Below are 19,968 nucleotides of genomic sequence, written 5' to 3'. Positions count from 1 at the left end.
AAATATGACTCGCATTGGCATTCAAGAACAAGAATTAATAAAGATTACTGGTCATATATGAAGAGCAACATTCGGAAATCCTGAATAAGTTGAGGGATACACCATGTACATAAACGAGTTCACTTCTTTTACGCACACGTCCAATATAACATCAACTCAACCACCAACCGCTAAAACATTCAAATTTGAAAATTCTACTTTCAATAATTGTTTCTTTTAAAATTATTCATGTTTATTTCTTATTTCATCATTGTTAATTAAAACGTTTCTTGTTTATTTCATCATCCCTAATTAAAACTTTTCTAACACTTGTTTACATTATTTAGGTTATGTTTGTTATAGCTTCTGCTATATGATATTATGGAGAGTCACGTATCAGAGATTGTTTAATACTAAGATTTATTGAAAATCATCTGTCAAGTGAAGTTGATTACTGGGATCCGGATGATTGAAGTGGAATGCAAATGTTTTAATAAAAATGAAACTGAATCAACAAAGCCTTCTTGACTAGTAATCGTCCACGAAGTTCAAGGAAGATTCCATAGTTGGCACAAATGATAACAAGAAAACATAATCATAAAACACTACTGCCATCTAACGTAATGTTGAGATGGTACAATAATACATTTGAAGACAGTTGTATTTTCGTAAGCCAATTAATATTTTATTGTATATTGGAATACTTTGTTACTTCTAATCTTTATATACTTTCTTCTAATCGTGTAATAGTCTATTAAATCCCACTCGAGTTTTGATTTTCTCTAGATAAATCAAAACCTCTAGTGAGATTACTGTTGATAATTTTACATCTTGACTGGTTTACTGATGATTCCAAAATTGCAAAAAATTGTGAAGTTGCCATCTGTAGATTAAGATCCAAATGTGGTCTCCACTGGATCTCATGGAATGGTATTCCAAGCAGGAATGTGTGCAATTTTATTCTTTGCTATGGAATATCTGAGAAGCTCAGATACAAAAATTGAAAATTTTATATTAAATTGCTAGTGATTTTATAGAGTTTTACTTCTTCAACAAGACTACTTCTGTGGTCTCAACAGAAAGTCCTTGCTTGGTTGTGTACTGGACAATTAGTACATGTGGTTATGTAATTTACAATGCAGATGTATTATGCCTGAGCATTGGTGACACATTAGCAAGTTTTCTTGCTCAATCATAGGAAATTCGCAAATTTCTTGAAGAAATATGTTTGTGTGAATTAAGTGACCCCGATTTGATATCCTACGTTTCTTGCTGATTTATCAAAATGTTTGGATGATTTGTACACCGTATTAGAAGACAATGCTAAAACTTACTAATCAATGATGCATAAAGTGCAGTAAAATAATTTCAATTGAAGATAAAGTAGATTGCCTCCGTGGTCTTTTGGACAGCATGCTGGCTTCCAGATCCGGAGGTCCCGGGTTCGATGAAGAAGAAGAATTCCCTGGGTGTCTAGAGTCTGGAAATTTGTATGAATGTAAGTGTGATTGTGAGTGTGCCGGGTTAATATTAATTAACCAATCATCACAAATATAAAAATACATCAGGACTGTCGCTGGGCAGTAACCTGAACACACGTTTCAGCGTCACATTGTTGACAAGTAACTCCATCTGTTAGCACAACCATAAAGCATCTAATAGATGCTATAGAGTTACCACTCTACAATGAACTTTATATACTCTTCCTGGTTGCTCATATTCAAGATCTGCAGACTACATACAGGAACAAGCTACTTCATCATGCCAACCCTTTACTAAGAGACATAACATAAATTCAAACAAATACTTCCGTCTTTGACGGTCTTAGTAATCAATTTTCTTTAACAAAACCTATTTACATTTCAATTATAAAATCATATTTTTGTAAAAGGCAAGGGTCCAAGAGACCTGGTACTTTTAATAAAAAAACATCTTAAAAAAAAAAAGTTACCAACAACGAAAAAAAAAAGTTGAAGTTATTCAAGAGGTAAATTTCTGTAAAAAATTTAGGGGAATTTTTCTACAGTCAATGATGTACAAATCCAGTATCCCAAAACATATTTCAGAATTAATTCTTGTATGGAAATTATTTAGGGAATTGAATAATTTATTAAGATTTGTAGGTTTTATGAAAATGGATTCTGGAAAATTATTTCTTTTCGTCTCTATGTGCTTGTGTTATTGACAGTGCAGTGGAACAATTGCAATAATGAAATTAGAAAAGCTAGATTTACAGTGCGATGAGTGATGATGCAGTGAATGGAGTCTTCGAGCCTAAAGATCTGATGAAATTGTATAAATTAATAGAAGATGAAAGCTTTGAAGAACTAAGTTCAGCGTGTAATCTCCAAGTTTTCATTCACAAATACAGGGTGTCCAGAATTGAAGTATCGATTTTGTAGAAATAGGGTGTTCAGGGGTAAGATGTGTATGGTGATGAATTGCAGGTACATTGTGTATCTATACTGTGTAATTGGTGCTGTAGTCCATGCATTGGCTTTGTGACAACTAAACACGTGTTCTGCCGTTATAAGTAACTGAATCTGGATTTGCATGATCTTCAGCATACCAGAGAAAGTTGCTATGGTGATGTGAAGGCTAGAGGGGTCGTCATATGGTGACATTCGGACGAAATTTCATCGCTGATTCCATAAAGCTGGATTTATCGAAGGATGTGTGCTCACTAAACCCATTACCACACTGGTGGAGCTCCAACAACCTGATCGCCTCACTAGCAGTGAATGGAGACAAGGTCTTAAAATAACAGCTAATGTTTGTCCTCTGCGTGCTATACCAGGAAGGTCCCGAGATGGAAACCACTGTCGTCGTTGCGTCAGTGAGATTGAAACTCTTGGCCACGTTTTGGGTGCCTGTCCTTTCAGCGAGACACTGCAGAACTCTAGACATCACAGAATCAGGTCCATGATTGCCGAAGCCTTGAGGAAGAAAGGTCTCACTGTGCACGAAGAAGCCCATGGCATCTCTCAAGAGGGATCCTGTCGGCGAATTGACATGCTTGCCATTCCACCAGGCTCTACATCCGCCTACATTATTGACCCGACTATCAGGTTCGAGGCACAGGAACAATAGCCCGCTGAAGTCCACGCAGAAAAATGCAGGATTTATGAGCCCACAGTTCCATTATATTTGGAGAAATATCACCTCACCTCCATTGAAGTAGTTGGGCTAATGGCTGGCGGTAGGGGCATATTACCTCGTCTCTTTGTCAGTTTCTGCAAGAAGTTCCAGCTGAACAACGACTTCATTCGTGATGTTTCCCTTGCCGCTATCAGAGGATCATTTGCCATTTTAAAATACCACCTGTACTTTGTTTCCTAAAAAGGAAGAACTTTTGTTTGAACGTCTATCCGTTTGTTTATTATGTTTAGGCCTGTTATATGTATGCTATTATCCTTCCTGTACTTAATTTCCCTTTTTTGTTCGTTCCCCACATTTCTCTTTTGTGGTCTGTTTTTGTTTTAACTCTGTGTGTTATGCTTTGTCCAGTGAGGCAGTCCCGTTATTGGGAAAGCTGAAAGAGTGTCTTTCTTATTATTTGGACTTACCTAATGGAATATTCTAGAGCAAAAGATGAGCTGAATAATAGACTAAGTGCTTTATATCATTTTAATTGCCTCTAAAGATGGAAAGTGATTAGCGGTAGTACCACGTCCTCTTCACTCTACCCAGTGATAAAACATATATTTATTTATTTTTTTGCAGTGCTTTACAATGTTGAATGACAATATTGACCTCCGGTTATTTAGCTATCATTCACTTATCAGTTATAATTTTATAGGTAGGTCTGCTTGCATTACTTGCATACACACCTACATTTTAAAATTCACATTTCTTTTAACTTGTGTATTTCCCTCATTCGATTTTCTGGCACTTTACAAAATATGTTTCTAAGGATTTTATTATCTGTTCATTTGTTATTCTTGATATTTCGGGTAATACAATTTCATTACTAAAATGTAGTCATTTCGAAAATATTTGGGACTTCATCCAGAATTCCAGCTAAGTTATTTTTTTGTTCACAATCCTGTCCAAATTCAACGTCGCAAATTTCTAGCGCAATAATTAACAATAGATCCCTATTAGAAACAACAACAACCAAATTCCTTGGCTTAAAAATCGATAATATGTTAAATTGGAAAAATCATATTAAAGAATTACCCCCAAACTAAATTCAGCTTGTTTTGCTATTAGATCTATGCAAAAGATAGTAAATATCAATACTTTAAAAACAATATACTTTGCATACTTCCACTCGGTAATGAGTTTTGGAATAATATTCTGGGGAAATTCTACAGATAGTAACAATATATTTCTATTACAAAAAAGAGTAATTAGAATAATAGTAGGTGCCAAATCTAGGGAATCGTGTAGGACTATTTTAAAAAAACTACAAATAATGTCCATGGCTTGTCAGTATATCTTTTCATTAATAGTCTTCCTCGTATGTAATCGTGAAAACTTTGTAACTAATTCAACAGTTTATAGCATAAATACACGTCAAAAAAATGACTTTCATACTCCATCGGCAAGTCTATCGTGTTATCAAAAAGGAGTGCGTTATATGGCAGTAAAATTTTTAATAGCCTCCCTATCGATATAAAAAATGAAACTCAAAACATAAAATTATTTAGGGCCAAATTAAAGAAATACCTAATTTCTCACGCCTTCTATTCTGTAGGTGAATTCATGACATTCAATAACACTTCATGAAATTGATACTAACACGTTGTGTTGTACTAGTAGACTATATTGTAAATCTCGTCTGTATATATTTCATCTAGACTGTGACTATAAATTAAGATTTTATAATAGTATTAAGTTTTTTGACTTGTTTCATATTCTAGCTGTAAGCATGTATGAATACCATGGAATGTTAATAAATACAATACAATACAATACAAGTCCTGACTTTGAATTATCCAAATGTAAGCTTCGAAAATTGAAATTAAATATGAATTTTTGACATTGCTTTAAATAGAACTTTTGAGGGCTTAAACATTTATTCGAATTATCCAGTGTCGAATTAATCAATCTCTACTAGTTGCCTTCAAGCATTACTCCCTATTGAAGTACTGTAGGGCTGTACCTATATTTGCTATTTAATCTGAGATACGTCAGTTTTCTTTCTATCCTCGTTTTCTAACGAAGTAGATAAGATTACGATCTGAATCAGGAGAGAAAATTACAATTGACGTATTTGAGATAAAATAACAAATATGTAATTAAAGGATTTAGTGAAGAACTGTGTGAGAACATGGGAGTGGTGAAAGACTGTGAATGAATGTACAGTAACTGTGAAATACAGCGTACATTGCACCAAAGCTATTTTAAATACTCGTAGGCCTACAGCAAATCGGACCCGTGACTCAAGGCTGCACTTGTCTGTGTGTTCAATCCTGCATGAACTAATTACGTGGTTGGTGTTTTCTCCTAAGCCTTCAACTGTAAGGCAAATATTAGGTCATCCCAGGACGAATCCTCGGTCGGACTTATCTCGCTATCACGCTAGATGTTCTCTCATTTGATACAGCGTTGCTAAATAACTGATTAAGAATTAAATTGGAATACGTGAACGTAGTGAAAAGTGCTGAAAATGGAAAGTAATATCCTTGTTTCGAACCATCTAACTTCAGCTTTCAGTTCTTTAAATATATACAGGGCCTCTACAATAGACCTTTCTGGTTTCGAACACATGTAATTTACATTTAGTGACTCTGAGATGCATGAAAATAGCACCAATGGAAGGAGAAACTAAAAAAATTTAGTTGTGGCAACATTGTTTTTCTAGTTGGTAACACTGCCTCATAATAGCGCATATAAACAAATTTGTTCATTGTTGAGACGAAATGGCTGCTAAAGAGGGCAGAAAAGCTTGATTTTCATGTGAACCAGTCGGTTATTAATGTGCAACGGCATTACCGAACAGAGTTTGGTGCAGATCCACCCATTGGACCTACATACAATTCGTAAATGGTACACTGATTTTAAGGCAGGATTCTTTGCATTTGGTTGCGATTTCATCCGTACCGGCTACAGTTGCTGCAAAGCTTAAATATGCAGACTAATTGAAAACGGTGATGAATTTATTCGTTCTGTGGTGTTTTTTGACGAAGCCACTTTTCATCTTTCTGGTAAGGTGAACGAACAGACATAACTTCAGAATCTGGGGGTCGGAAAATCCGGGTACCTACGTGTAACTTGACTGTAGACGGTACAGATGCATTACAGGGTCCAATCTTCTTATTGGTTGAATGTTACTATCGATATGTATTGTTGTTACAATCGATATAAAATATGTTTCCAACTTCTAAATTAACAGTCAGTTTTATATTGTTGACTTGTAGCCTACTTCAAAATGGAAATAACGGCAGTAACAGTAACATATATTTTCCCTGGACCAAAAATATAATACAAACTGACTAAAATCATATCTAGTAATAAACTATTTAAATCATTTTTTAATTTGGTAGCATTTAATGCTTATCGAATATCGAATACTAAAACCGATAATCGAACCATTATTTCCGCTGACCATTTTTTTGCGTATAATGTGTGATGGGTGGCCCCTATAATGCATCTGTTCGCCTTTTGACTTTCTTTTTCCATTGGTGCTATTTTCATGCACCTCAGGTTCATAGAACGTGTTGACCTGGTAGCGTAGTCTGTATAGCGGTTCGATCCCGGTCCAGGACGATGGCATTTAAATGTTTTTAAATGTGACAGGCTTTTGTCAGTAGATTTACTGGCATCTAAAAGAACTGCGGGAGAAAATTCCGGCACACCGGCGACGCTGATATAACCTATGCAGTTTCGAGCGTCGTTAAATAAACCATAATTTTAAAAAAATCATAGAACGTAAATTACATTGTACGAAACCGGAATTGTTTTTTGTAGGGGCCCTGTATTTAGCAGTAGACATATCTAAAAATAAAATGCCAGTATTTCGTAAATGTAACTTTTAATCTAAATATTGAAAACAATATTTTGAACTCAGTTTTGGACATGAACTAACGCTGTGCCATTTCACGCGAATTACGGACTTCTCAGAAGAGATGCCACTATCTGTAAAAATATAGTTTTTAAATTAGCAGATAAAATAACGAAATGTATAACTAGATACAGTGAACACATTACAAAATGTTCGTATTTAGAAATAAGTAATTATAGACTTGCTGAAAGGAGAAATAGTGAAAAGTCAAGGACAGAAGACATGAACAATAATTGTCAACAGTTCATGATACAGCAGATCCAAAAATTGTAGTGAGAAGAAGAGATGCTGATAAGTTGTCTAATTAATCTAGTAAACTAGTTTCAAATTTGGAAGATGTGCACACAGTGAGTCTTTTATGATGCAATAATTTGAATAATTTCGAGGGAAAAATTGTTCCGGGGCCGGGTATCGAACCCGGGACCTTTGGTTAAACGTACAAGAGGGAAAAATTGAATCGGTGTCTGGTAGAGTTCCCGAGTAGCTCAGTTGGTAGAGCGTTGGTACGTTTAACCAAAGGTCCCGAGCTCGATACCTGGCCCCGGAACAATTTTTCCCTCGAAATTATCCAAATCAACTGTACAGGGAGTTATACCTGAGAGCTTGATTTGCATAATACACTCACTGTTCGTTAATAGAAAACCACAATTTAAGTCACACAGAGTTAGTGTGCACTCAGTGTTGGTTGCTTGACGGTTGTCAGCCAACTTTGAGGTCTGTGGGATATAGAGGGAAAAATTGGATCGGTGTCTAGTAGAGTTCCCGGGTAGCTCAGTTGGTAGAGCGTTGTCAATCTTGTATGATATCTTTTCACTTCTATAGAAAAGAGTTAAATGATATCATATACTGCCCGTTCGAGTAGTTATGTTGCATCCCTGTTCCCCCTACCCGTTTCTGCTGGTGCTTCTGTAAAGACTACTTGTGGATGAACGATCGTAGTATTTCCTGAAAACATTTGTTGTTCGGCATTGAACGTCTATGTAACATTAAAAACTGATTAAAATAATTTGAAGAGAAGGTCTTCGTTAAGTAAGTAACTGTCATGTGATTTCCTCCGTTTCGATGACTCTTCTACATAATCACTCAGACGGACAATAGTTAAGTACGTTTGAAGAGCGAGAGTGTTTCGTGTATCAAAAACGTCAAGTCATTCGATTACCGGTACGTACTGTCATTCACCTAGTTACGAACCTGAGAGTCTTGAATGTAGCCCATGAAAGAATTGTAAAGTAAGTCAAGGTCACCGAAGGCCTTTACGTCTTGTTCTTTTATTTCTGTACCGTAACTTTCAAGGCACATTATATAAGTAAGCTGTTCGTCTCTTTAAATTTCGATATGTGAGAACTCAAATGTTATTCTTCCACAACACAGTTTTGTGTAATTTAATGACATATTATATATCGTACCTTACAGTTTACGTTGTTTATTGTTTCCTTAATTTGTTCTCCAGTATCCATTCCAGGAGAAATTAAATATCAAGCATTGCTGTGTTAAGGCTGGTTCACAATAAACCGGAAACGAGAATGGGAACGAAAACGGTAAAATTGTTAAAATGTATACATTTAAATGTGAGCATTCACAATTAACGAAAAGCTTGCCGGAGCCCGAGATCGGGAACGGAGAGTTGGCCAAGTTTCAACTTTGGCGTTCACGTTTCCGATCACAGCCCACTAGATTCATTCGGTTGCCATCTAAAAGCTATTTTGTCGTATATTTTGTAGCAAGAAGACCGTGACATAACCTATGCATTATTTTCTTCTGTGCTGTGCATCATGGAGCAAGTTTTATTTGATGAGATTCTAATATTGAAATCCTCACATTTACGATAAGTGGCGCGCCTCGTATAAAGATGAGAAAATGAAGGCTTTCAATAGCTGCATCTTTGAACACCGATCGGAAGCGAATCATATTTTATTACTGTATTGGTTGTATTACACACTACATATTCACGCTTCAATTCAATAACTACTGTTGTGTTTATTTTTGTTCTGTTACAAAAATGTTTCTTCTCTAATTATTTTACGTTATGGTAGACTTAGAATTGGTTGTGATAATAAAGATGCATGGGCATATTTATAGTACCGTACCTAATGAAATGTTTCAGTTGAAATTTCGAAGTTGGTTTACCTGTGTTTATGTTGGCTGCCTTGTACTCATGAGAGAACGCCATTGGTCAATTATACACAAATAACATCAGAATGCGTAATATCGACTTTACATATCGTTATTGACATACATATCGATATGCATAGTCGTCTACGTTCTCGGTATATTGTGAATCAAAAATTTTCATATTCACGTCCTCTGCTTCTCGTTTTCATCCTGGTTCTCGTTCCCGGTTTATTGTGAACCAGCCTTTACTGATATCGTCTAGAAAATGTGAACTAGAAGGTTGTGATGCCGTAAGCATGTATATCGAGGTTTTTTTTTTTATAAGAGAAATAAACATTTTCAGAGTTTTGTGTTGGCTGCAGTCGTACATTGTTGCAAGGTTTGGTTACATGTACTGTATGTAAGCAATTTTGCACATGCAAACTTACTTTAAATGACTATGAGTTTATTATGGTAATTTACATTTTTTATGTACGAAAGTAGACACTTAAAAGTGATGTTTATGTGCATGTTAAGATAAAGTATATTGTAGCGGAACCTTTAGTCATTGCTTTGGTGGTTCATTCGCGTAACTCGAGTCCTTACGACAAGGAATGCTAATCCTGGAACATCGAGGTACTCTCCACTTTTTGTTCTCTGTTACCCCTCTACTTGATCTGAGGAATTTTGGGACTTAGAAACTTTGCAACGAAAAGTCTAAAATAAATAAATAAATAAATAAAAACAAATAAGTAAATAAATAAATAATTAAATAAATAAATAAGTAAATAAATAAATAAGTAAATAAGTAAATAAATAAGTAAATAAATAAATAAGTAAATAAGGAAATAAATAAATAAGTAAATAAATAAATAAATAAATAAGTAAATAAGGAAATAAATAAGTAAATAAGGAAATAATAAATAAATAAGCAAATAAATAAATAAGGAAATAAGTAAATAAATAAATAAATAAGGAAATAAGTAAATAAATAAATAAATAAGTAAACAAGGAAATAAGTGAATAAATAATTTAAATAAGTAAATAAGGAAATAAGTAAATAAATAAATATAAATAAATAAGAAAATAAGTAAATAAATAAATAACTAAATAAATAAGTAAATAAATAAATAAGAAAATAAATAAATAAATAAGTAAATAAGGAAATAAATAAGTAAATAAGGAAATAAATAAATAGGTAAATAAGTAAATAAATAAGGAAATAAATAAATAAGTAAATAAATAAATAAGTAAATAAGGAAATAAATAAGTAAATAAGGAAATAATAAATAAATAAGCAAATAAATAAATAAGGAAATAAGTAAGTAAATAAATAAATAAGTAAATAAATAAATAAGTAAATAAGGAAATAAGTAAATAAATAAATAAATAAATAAGTAAACAAGGAAATAAGTAAATAAGTAAATAAATAAGTTAAATAAGTAAATAAGGAAATAAGTAAATAAATAAATAAGAAAATAAGTAAATAAATAAATAAGTAAATAAATAACTAAATAAATAAGTAAATAAATAAATAAGAAAATAAATAAATAAGTAAATAAATAAATAATATGCATACCGTGTGTATTGTAAACTATAGTACATATGGAAATAACATTGCCATAAAAAATCCAGGTATAAAAAATTGAAAGTGGAATTTCATGTTTGTGTAATAAATTAGTAGGCCTTGTAGAATAGAAGACTATCTACTGATTATTGCCAACTAAAATTTTGTTTGATGGCATTCTTGAAACAATGGATTATTATATTACAGAAGAAAAGATTTTATCTATTGAACTGTATGGAAACAATTCTTTCAGAAAGGTAAGATACCGGTACCTATTTGCTGGACTCTTTCCTGGTAGAAGAGTTCCATTCCACAATGCAATCAGACTTGTGATTAATATGTTCAGAAATACTGCAAATAGTAGTACCACAGTCTTATTATATACAGTCACTAAGCTTGAGTTTACGAGTGTACTAGGAACAATAGACTGTGCAGGTACTATTTCGCATTGTGTGTAATGAGGCGTTAGTAGCGATCCTAGTGGTTAGCAACTATCTATGGATGCATATTTACTACGTATTGAGCTTCGTGACTATATACTAGACTGTGATAGTACTCTGTCAAGGCATGGAATGCATTACTAAACACTGCAAACACGGTACAAGTGAGATGCAGGCATAGAAACCAGTCTGGCGAGTTTAGCATGATGAAATAATTTATTATTCTCTGAAATCAACAAAGTTGGTAACATTTCTGTGACCTTCACCATAACTACTGAAGCGAGTTAACAAATGTCATTTTTGCTCTAAAATAACCAGCCCCATAACCTTCGAAAGTGTACATGCCACTAATATTAAGGGAAAATACTCCATTTTTATTGTTTTCGGGCACGGTAAAATACCATTTTTTACTACATTAGTATTGTATCTTTGATTCAGGGCAAATACTCGTCTTTTAGGAAAGTATTCGTCTCTTATCACCAGGGAAAGGATTTATATGTAAATACATATTTACTTATAAAGCTAATATAATTTATATTTTGCATTATCTTTATGTTTCACAATGTGTAGGGTTGAAAAATCCTACTTTTATTTTCCATATTTTTCCATATTTTAGAGTTTAGTACATATTTTCGTTAATTTCCATATATTTTCCATATTTCATATAAAACAGTCCATATTATATTAGGTTCAACAATAAAACAAAACAAAATTCCATTAACTTTTAAAAATACATTTCAACAATAGAGATTTAAACACATGTTCAGTAATCCCTTTAACATCAGAGTTATTTGAAAATTAGCAGTCCTATCAACAATGGGAAAGTAAGTTACAAAACTGTATTAATTTAATTTAAAATTTTTAACAGACTTCAGTTGTGCAGCTCAACAGTTAAATGCCAGTCAGAGTACACATAGGTTCAGTTTTGTAAATCATACTATAAAGACGGTAAATATGCCAAAAGTACGTCATTCAGTCAATTTAAAATCAAAACTAACAAGTTACATTTCAGAATTTAAAGAAGATGGTTTATCAACTGACAATAAAATATTATTTTGTAATTTGTGTCAGTGTGCAGTATCATCTACACAAAAGTTCCTGGTGCAACAACACATTACAACTAGTAAACATCAGGCCAACAAACAACTAAATTCCAAGCAGAGACAATTGTTTTTAACACAACCAACAACATCGAATGTAAGATCTGAGTTTAACATCGACCTGTGCCGTTCTCTCATCTCTGCTGATATTCCTCTCTACAAACTAAAGAATAAGGTCTTCAGGGAATTCCTTGAAAAATATACTCAACATACAATCCCGGATGAGTCAACACTTAGGAAGACGTATGCTCCATCCATCTACGATGAGACAATACAGAAGATAAGAGATGAAATTAAAGATAGTTCAATTTGGGTTTCCATTGATGAGACTCCCGACAAAGAAGGTAGACTTGTTGGTAATGTAGTTATCGGTTTGTTAAGTGAACAATATTCTGAACGAATTCTTTTACATTGTGATGTTCTAGAAAAGTGCAATAACAAAACTATAGTTAAACTGTTCAACGAAGCTATGGGTATCCTGTGGCCAAAGGGTATTATGTACGATAATGTGTTATTCTTTATTAGCGATGCTGCCCCTTATATGGTCAAAGCTGGACAAGCATTATCTGTTGTATATCCTAAATTGACTCATTTTACTTGTGTGGCGCATGCATTTCATCGTGTGGCAGAAGTGGTCAGAGACAATTTCCCTAAAGTAGATTTGTTGATTTCATCAGTGAAAAAAGTATTTCTCAAAGCTCCCAGTAGAGTTAACGTGTTGAAAGAAATGTACCCTGAAATTCCATTGCCACCAAAGCCAATTTTAACTAGATGGGGTACATGGCTAGAAGCAGTTGAATATTATGCCGAACATATAGACTCTATTAACAATGTTCTCCTTGCATTGGACTCTGAAGATGCAGTCTCAATTGATACTGCGAAAACAGTTACCTGTGACATAAGTGTGAAGAATGACTTAGCTCACATTCAGCATACATTTTCATGCATCATAAAAACGCTCAAAAGTCTCCAAAATAGGCACCTTTCACTATCTGAAAGTTTTGAAATTATAAATAGTACTGTGGAACAACTGAATCGTGGTAGAGGTAAAGTTGCAGATGCAGTAAGAGCTAAGGTGGACACTGTACTTTCAAAAAACCCTGGATATGAAGAATTACAAAAGGTTGTTGCTGTGATGAGTGGTGAATCAACAGTGAAGATTAACTTGGACTTATCCCCAGCAGACATTGTGAAATTGAATTATGTACCAGTTACTTCTTGTGACGTCGAACGCTCTTTTAGTCAGTATAAATCTATCCTCAGAGACAATAGAAGAAGATTCACTTTTCAGCACTTGAAAGAAATGTTTGTAACCTATTGTTATGGTAACAGACAATAAAAATTGTGTTTTGTTGAAACTACATTGGAAGATAAGGTACGTCCATTATATTTTTTGTTTAGTTTGATTAAAATGTACCAATATTTAACGTACATAGTCATTTTTTTATAATTTTAAGTCCATATTTAATTCCATATTTTGGTAAAAATCCATATTTAATTCCATATTTTGGTAAAAATAACTACATATATATTTACATATTTCATATATTTTTAGTCCATATAAATCCGTTCCCTGCTTATCACAGATTTATAACATTTTTGGTCCAGATAAAACACTCCTCTTTAACGTAAAAAGACCTAAGTATCGCCTCGGTTTGTATACTTTAACCTATATGTTGAAGATCGCACGGTGAGGGTAAAAAACGTTTTGCGCATAAGTTTTTGAACGGAAGATAGTTCAAGACTGGATTAAAGCGCCATACTCTAGCTCAGGTATTCGCAACAGGTGTGTCGTGAAGTTTCGCTAGATGTGTTATGTGACCAAGCGGCGTATTTTTGTTTTTCTGTACATAAAAAAAAAAACTTTTTCAAGAAAAGTGTTTGCATGTCTCGAATAAGTTACTACGCAATAATAATAATAATAATAATAATAATAATAATAATAATAATAATAATAATAATAAATAATCCGTGGCGCTACAGCCCGTGAAGGGCCTAGACCGACCAGCCGGCTGCTGGCCTCACGCCCACATGCCGAAGCAGAGGTGGACGATCATCCAACCAGAATGGAGGTATCGTGTGGTTAGCACGATGATCCCCCCCAGCCGTTATAGCTGGTATTCGCAACCGGATTTCGCTACCTATCGTAATTTCCCAAGTGCATCACGATGCTGGGTGGGCACCGGTCCCATACACTGGCCGAAATTTCATGAGAAAATTTTTTCCCCCATGAGAACTCGAACCAGCGCGCATTCCGTAACGCGAGTCTTAGGCGGGATGCCTTAGACTACGACGCCACGGCGCGGGACTAATAATATTATATATATTATTATGATGTACCGAAGTACATATGATATTTCCATGCAGATATTCTGCGTCATCATACGATGAAAGAGTAATGGAACGGAGAAAAAATTCTCTCCGGCGCCGGGATTTGAACCCGGGTTTTCAGCTCTATGTGCTGACGCTTTATCCACTAAGCCACACCGGATTCCACCCCGGCGTCGGAAGAATCGTCTCAGTTTTAAGTTCCAACTCTTGGGTTCCCTCTAGTGGCCGCCCTCTGCACTACGTCATAGATATCTATGAACGTAGGACCGAAGTCCACACATGTGCTGAGGTGCACTCGTTATGAGTGACTAGTTGGCCGGGATCCGACGGAATAAGCGCCGTCTTAAATCACGAAGTGACTTTCGCATATCATATATATTATAATGTACCGAAGTACATATGATATTTCCATGCAGATATTCTGCGTCATCATACGATGAAAGAGTAATGGAACGGAGAAAAAATTCTCTCCGGCGCCGGGATTTGAACCCGGGTTTTCAGCTCTACGTGCTGACGCTTTATCCACTAAGCCACACCGGATTCCACCCCGGCGTCGGAAGAATCGTCTCAGTTTTAAGTTCCAACTCTTGGGTTCCCTCTAGTGGCCGCCCTCTGCACTACGTCATAGATATCTATGAACGTAGGACCGAAGTCCACACATGTGCTGAGGTGCACTCGTTATGAGTGACTAGTTGGCCGGGATCCGACGGAATAAGCGCCGTCTTAAATCACGAAGTGACTTTCGCATATCATATATATTATAATGTACCGAAGTACATATGATATTTCCATGCAGATATTCTGCGTCATCATACGATGAAAGAGTAATGGAACGGAGAAAAAATTCTCTCCGGCGCCGGGATTTGAACCCGGGTTTTCAGCTCTACGTGCTGACGCTTTATCCACTAAGCCACACCGGATTCCACCCCGGCGTCGGAAGAATCGTCTCAGTTTTAAGTTCCAACTCTTGGGTTCCCTCTAGTGGCCGCCCTCTGCACTACGTCATAGATATCTATGAACGTAGGACCGAAGTCCACACATGTGCTGAGGTGCACTCGTTATGAGTGACTAGTTGGCCGGGATCCGACGGAATAAGCGCCGTCTTAAATCACGAAGTGACTTTCGCATATCATATATATTATAATGTACCGAAGTACATATGATATTTCCATGCAGATATTCTGCGTCATCATACGATGAAAGAGTAATGGAACGGAGAAAAAATTCTCTCCGGCGCCGGGATTTGAACCCGGGTTTTCAGCTCTACGTGCTGACGCTTTATCCACTAAGCCACACCGGATTCCACCCCGGCGTCGGAAGAATCGTCTCAGTTTTAAGTTCCAACTCTTGGGTTCCCTCTAGTGGCCGCCCTCTGCACTACGTCATAGATATCTATGAACGTAGGACCGAAGTCCACACATGTGCTGAGGTGCACTCGTTATGAGTGACTAGTTGGCCGGGATCCGACGGAATAAGCGCCGTCTTAAATCACGAAGTGACTTTCGCATATCATATATATTATAATGTACCGAAGTACATATGATATTTCCATGCAGATATTCTGCGTCATCATACGATGAAAGAGTAATGGAACGGAGAAAAAATTCTCTCCGGCGCCGGGATTTGAACCCGGGTTTTCAGCTCTACGTGCTGACGCTTTATCCACTAAGCCACACCGGATTCCACCCCGGCGTCGGAAGAATCGTCTCAGTTTTAAGTTCCAACTCTTGGGTTCCCTCTAGTGGCCGCCCCCTACGTCATAGATATCTATGAACGTAGGACCGAAGTCCACACATGTGCTGAGGTGCACTCGTTATGAGTGACTAGTTGGCCGGGATCCGACGGAATAAGCGCCGTCTTAAATCACGAAGTGACTTTCGCATATCATATATATTATAATGTACCGAAGTACATATGATATTTCCATGCAGATATTCTGCGTCATCATACGATGAAAGAGTAATGGAACGGAGAAAAAATTCTCTCCGGCGCCGGGATTTGAACCCGGGTTTTCAGCTCTACGTGCTGACGCTTTATCCACTAAGCCACACCGGATTCCACCCCGGCGTCGGAAGAATCGTCTCAGTTTTAAGTTCCAACTCTTGGGTTCCCTCTAGTGGCCGCCCTCTGCACTACGTCATAGATATCTATGAACGTAGGACCGAAGTCCACACATGTGCTGAGGTGCACTCGTTATGAGTGACTAGTTGGCCGGGATCCGACGGAATAAGCGCCGTCTTAAATCACGAAGTGACTTTCGCATATCATATATATTATAATGTACCGAAGTACATATGATATTTCCATGCAGATATTCTGCGTCATCATACGATGAAAGAGTAATGGAACGGAGAAAAAATTCTCTCCGGCGCCGGGATTTGAACCCGGGTTTTCAGCTCTACGTGCTGACGCTTTATCCACTAAGCCACACCGGATTCCACCCCGGCGTCGGAAGAATCGTCTCAGTTTTAAGTTCCAACTCTTGGGTTCCCTCTAGTGGCCGCCCTCTGCACTACGTCATAGATATCTATGAACGTAGGACCGAAGTCCACACATGTGCTGAGGTGCACTCGTTATGAGTGACTAGTTGGCCGGGATCCGACGGAATAAGCGCCGTCTTAAATCACGAAGTGACTTTCGCATATCATATATATTATAATGTACCGAAGTACATATGATATTTCCATGCAGATATTCTGCGTCATCATACGATGAAAGAGTAATGGAACGGAGAAAAAATTCTCTCCGGCGCCGGGATTTGAACCCGGGTTTTCAGCTCTACGTGCTGACGCTTTATCCACTAAGCCACACCGGATTCCACCCCGGCGTCGGAAGAATCGTCTCAGTTTTAAGTTCCAACTCTTGGGTTCCCTCTAGTGGCCGCCCTCTGCACTACGTCATAGATATCTATGAACGTAGGACCGAAGTCCACACATGTGCTGAGGTGCACTCGTTATGAGTGACTAGTTGGCCGGGATCCGACGGAGAGAATTTTTCTCCGTTCCATTACTCTTACATCGTATGATGACGCAGAATATCTGCATGGAAATATCATATGTACTTCGGTACATTATAATATATATGATATGCGAAAGTCACTTCGTGATTTAAGACGGCGCTTATTCCGTCGGATCCCGGCCAACTAGTCACTCATAACGAGTGCACCTCAGCACATGTGTGGACTTCGGTCCTACGTTCATAGATATCTATGACGTAGTGCAGAGGGCGGCCACTAGAGGGAACCCAAGAGTTGGAACTTAAAACTGAGACGATTCTTCCGACGCCGGGGTGGAATCCGGTGTGGCTTAGTGGATAAAGCGTCAGCACGTAGAGCTGAAAACCCGGGTTCAAATCCCGGCGCCGGAGAGAATTTTTCTCCGTTCCATTACTCTTTCATCGTATAATAATATTAATAATAATAATAATAATAGTAATAATAATAATAATAATAATATTGAATTTCCAATACATATTATAACATAAAATATATACATAATTATGACATAAAATACATATATTACATTAAATGTGTATGACAATGAAAATCATATTTATATTACACAAATACAAAGATATAAGATAAAGTAAATATAATATATAGAAATAGATATACAATATATGAAATGCAGACATATTACATACAGTACTTTTCCAGGACATATCACACACAGACTTAATTAAAAAATAAATAATAATAATAATAATAATAATAATAATAATAATAATAATAAGTAAGCATTTCGTAGAAATATGCATATTACTTTTAAGGACGTATATGACATAAAAATGATATGAAATAGACATGACTGTAAGTGCATGTTCAACACATAAGACATAAACATATTATACAATACACAGAAAAGACAAATAAAAAGGAAAATTACATAAAAACATAAATGATATGAAACAGTGATAATGTAGCTATTATTATTGTGATTATTACTATTATTATTATTAATAGTAGTATTTCCTTTTATTAACAATAATAATAATAATAATAATAATAATAATAATAATAATTCATTCATTTAGTGTTCTGCGGGTTCAAACCCTGTCCAGGGCATTGAATTTTAAAGAGCTATTAAATCCTTAGCAGGGCTTCCTCTGTAAGGGAAGTAAAGATGTGGGTCCCGTGCCATAGATTTACGGCTCGTAATAGAACCCTTCCTTGATGTAACATCGAGGAAAATTATCGGTAAATTTCTCGCCCACGTTGCATTTTGACGCGGAATAACGTGCAACTGAGAGCTTGAGCGATATCCCCTTTTGGCGTGTCTGTCGAAGAGAATTTAAGTGATGTTGGTTTAGTATGGGATTTAAAAAAAAATGACTTTACCAAGAAAGCAACATTTGCTGGCAGATCCGTAACTTCCTTCCGGATTTTCTTGCGATAAGAGTTTGTCGCAATCGCAAATAAAGCTGTAAAGGTTATGCTATCAGCGTTATATTGTGTGAATCAGCATTTTCCACGTTGAAAATAGTTAAATGTGAGCATAGAAGAGATAGATACATCGTGATGACTTAATAGTGAGTCTGTAACCCTTAAGGCTACATGTTGGTAAGTTGTGTAAATAACGCATAGCACTTAACAGTGTCGGTATTATTCCTCGTCTTGAGAGACAATAATAAGCGATGGATGTAGTTAGTGGTGGAAATGTTAATTGGTGTTTAATTTCAATTAAACTCTAGGTTTCATAATTTTTTCAATAAACTGGCATTTTATTAGTGTTGTGAATGCTCAAATAATAAAAAATTATGTTTGTAGTGTTTTGAAAATGTGCTTTTTTTAATTGAATAATTATTAGTGCTGTTGATCGATGAAAATATTTAATCAATTGACTATTTGAATTTAATCGATTAATCTAGTTTTGATCGAGTTCAAAAATGTTTTAATATACTGCAATACACAATTATTCATTCATTCATTCTTTCATTCATTTATTTTATTCCATAGATCTTACATGAGCAATGAAGCTTTAAGATGTGGAACATGTCAACATTTTACAATATTACAATTACAATTTTTACAAATTTTTATAGTTCTACAATTTAGTAATTTTCTACAATTTTTTTACATTTTTTTAAACATTTTTTTTATATTTTGGCGAGATGTAGTGAGATGAGATGAGGTCCGAGGATTCGCCAAAATATTACCCGGCATTTCCCTTTTCGGTGGGGGAAACCTCGGAAAAACCCAACCAGGTAATCAAATCAAAGGGGGTAATCAAATCAAAGGGGTTGATGCCAAGGACTCGCCATAGACCATCCGGCTTCAGTCCCACGGCTGGGGAAAACCTCCGAAGAAACCAAAGTCCAAAGGGGGATCCAACCCAAGCCCGAACGCAGCTCCGGATCAGCAGCCCAGCGAGTCTGCCGACTGAGCTACATCGATGGCTCTACTAAAAGTATACAATACATAGCCAATCAGATTATTAAATTTACAAACGCAAA

General features: G+C 35.8%; 1 protein-coding gene and 1 non-coding gene across 2 annotated transcripts in view; one reads left to right on the top strand and one right to left on the bottom strand.

The window, feature by feature from the left end:
• LOC138695791 (ethanolaminephosphotransferase 1-like) overlaps positions 1-19,968 on the top strand; it is a 121,828-nt gene that overhangs the window by 2,569 nt on the left and 99,291 nt on the right. The window lies entirely within an intron of this gene.
• TRNAY-AUA (transfer RNA tyrosine (anticodon AUA)) lies at positions 14,606-14,677 on the bottom strand. The gene has a single exon. It is a non-coding gene; the product is annotated as a tRNA-Tyr (tRNA).

This window comes from Periplaneta americana, chromosome 3, assembly GCF_040183065.1.
Source record: "Periplaneta americana isolate PAMFEO1 chromosome 3, P.americana_PAMFEO1_priV1, whole genome shotgun sequence".
NCBI classification, from domain to species: Eukaryota; Metazoa; Arthropoda; class Insecta; order Blattodea; family Blattidae; genus Periplaneta; species Periplaneta americana.
Note: the sequence above shows the minus strand (reverse complement) of the source record. Positions and strands in the feature narration are given on the sequence as shown.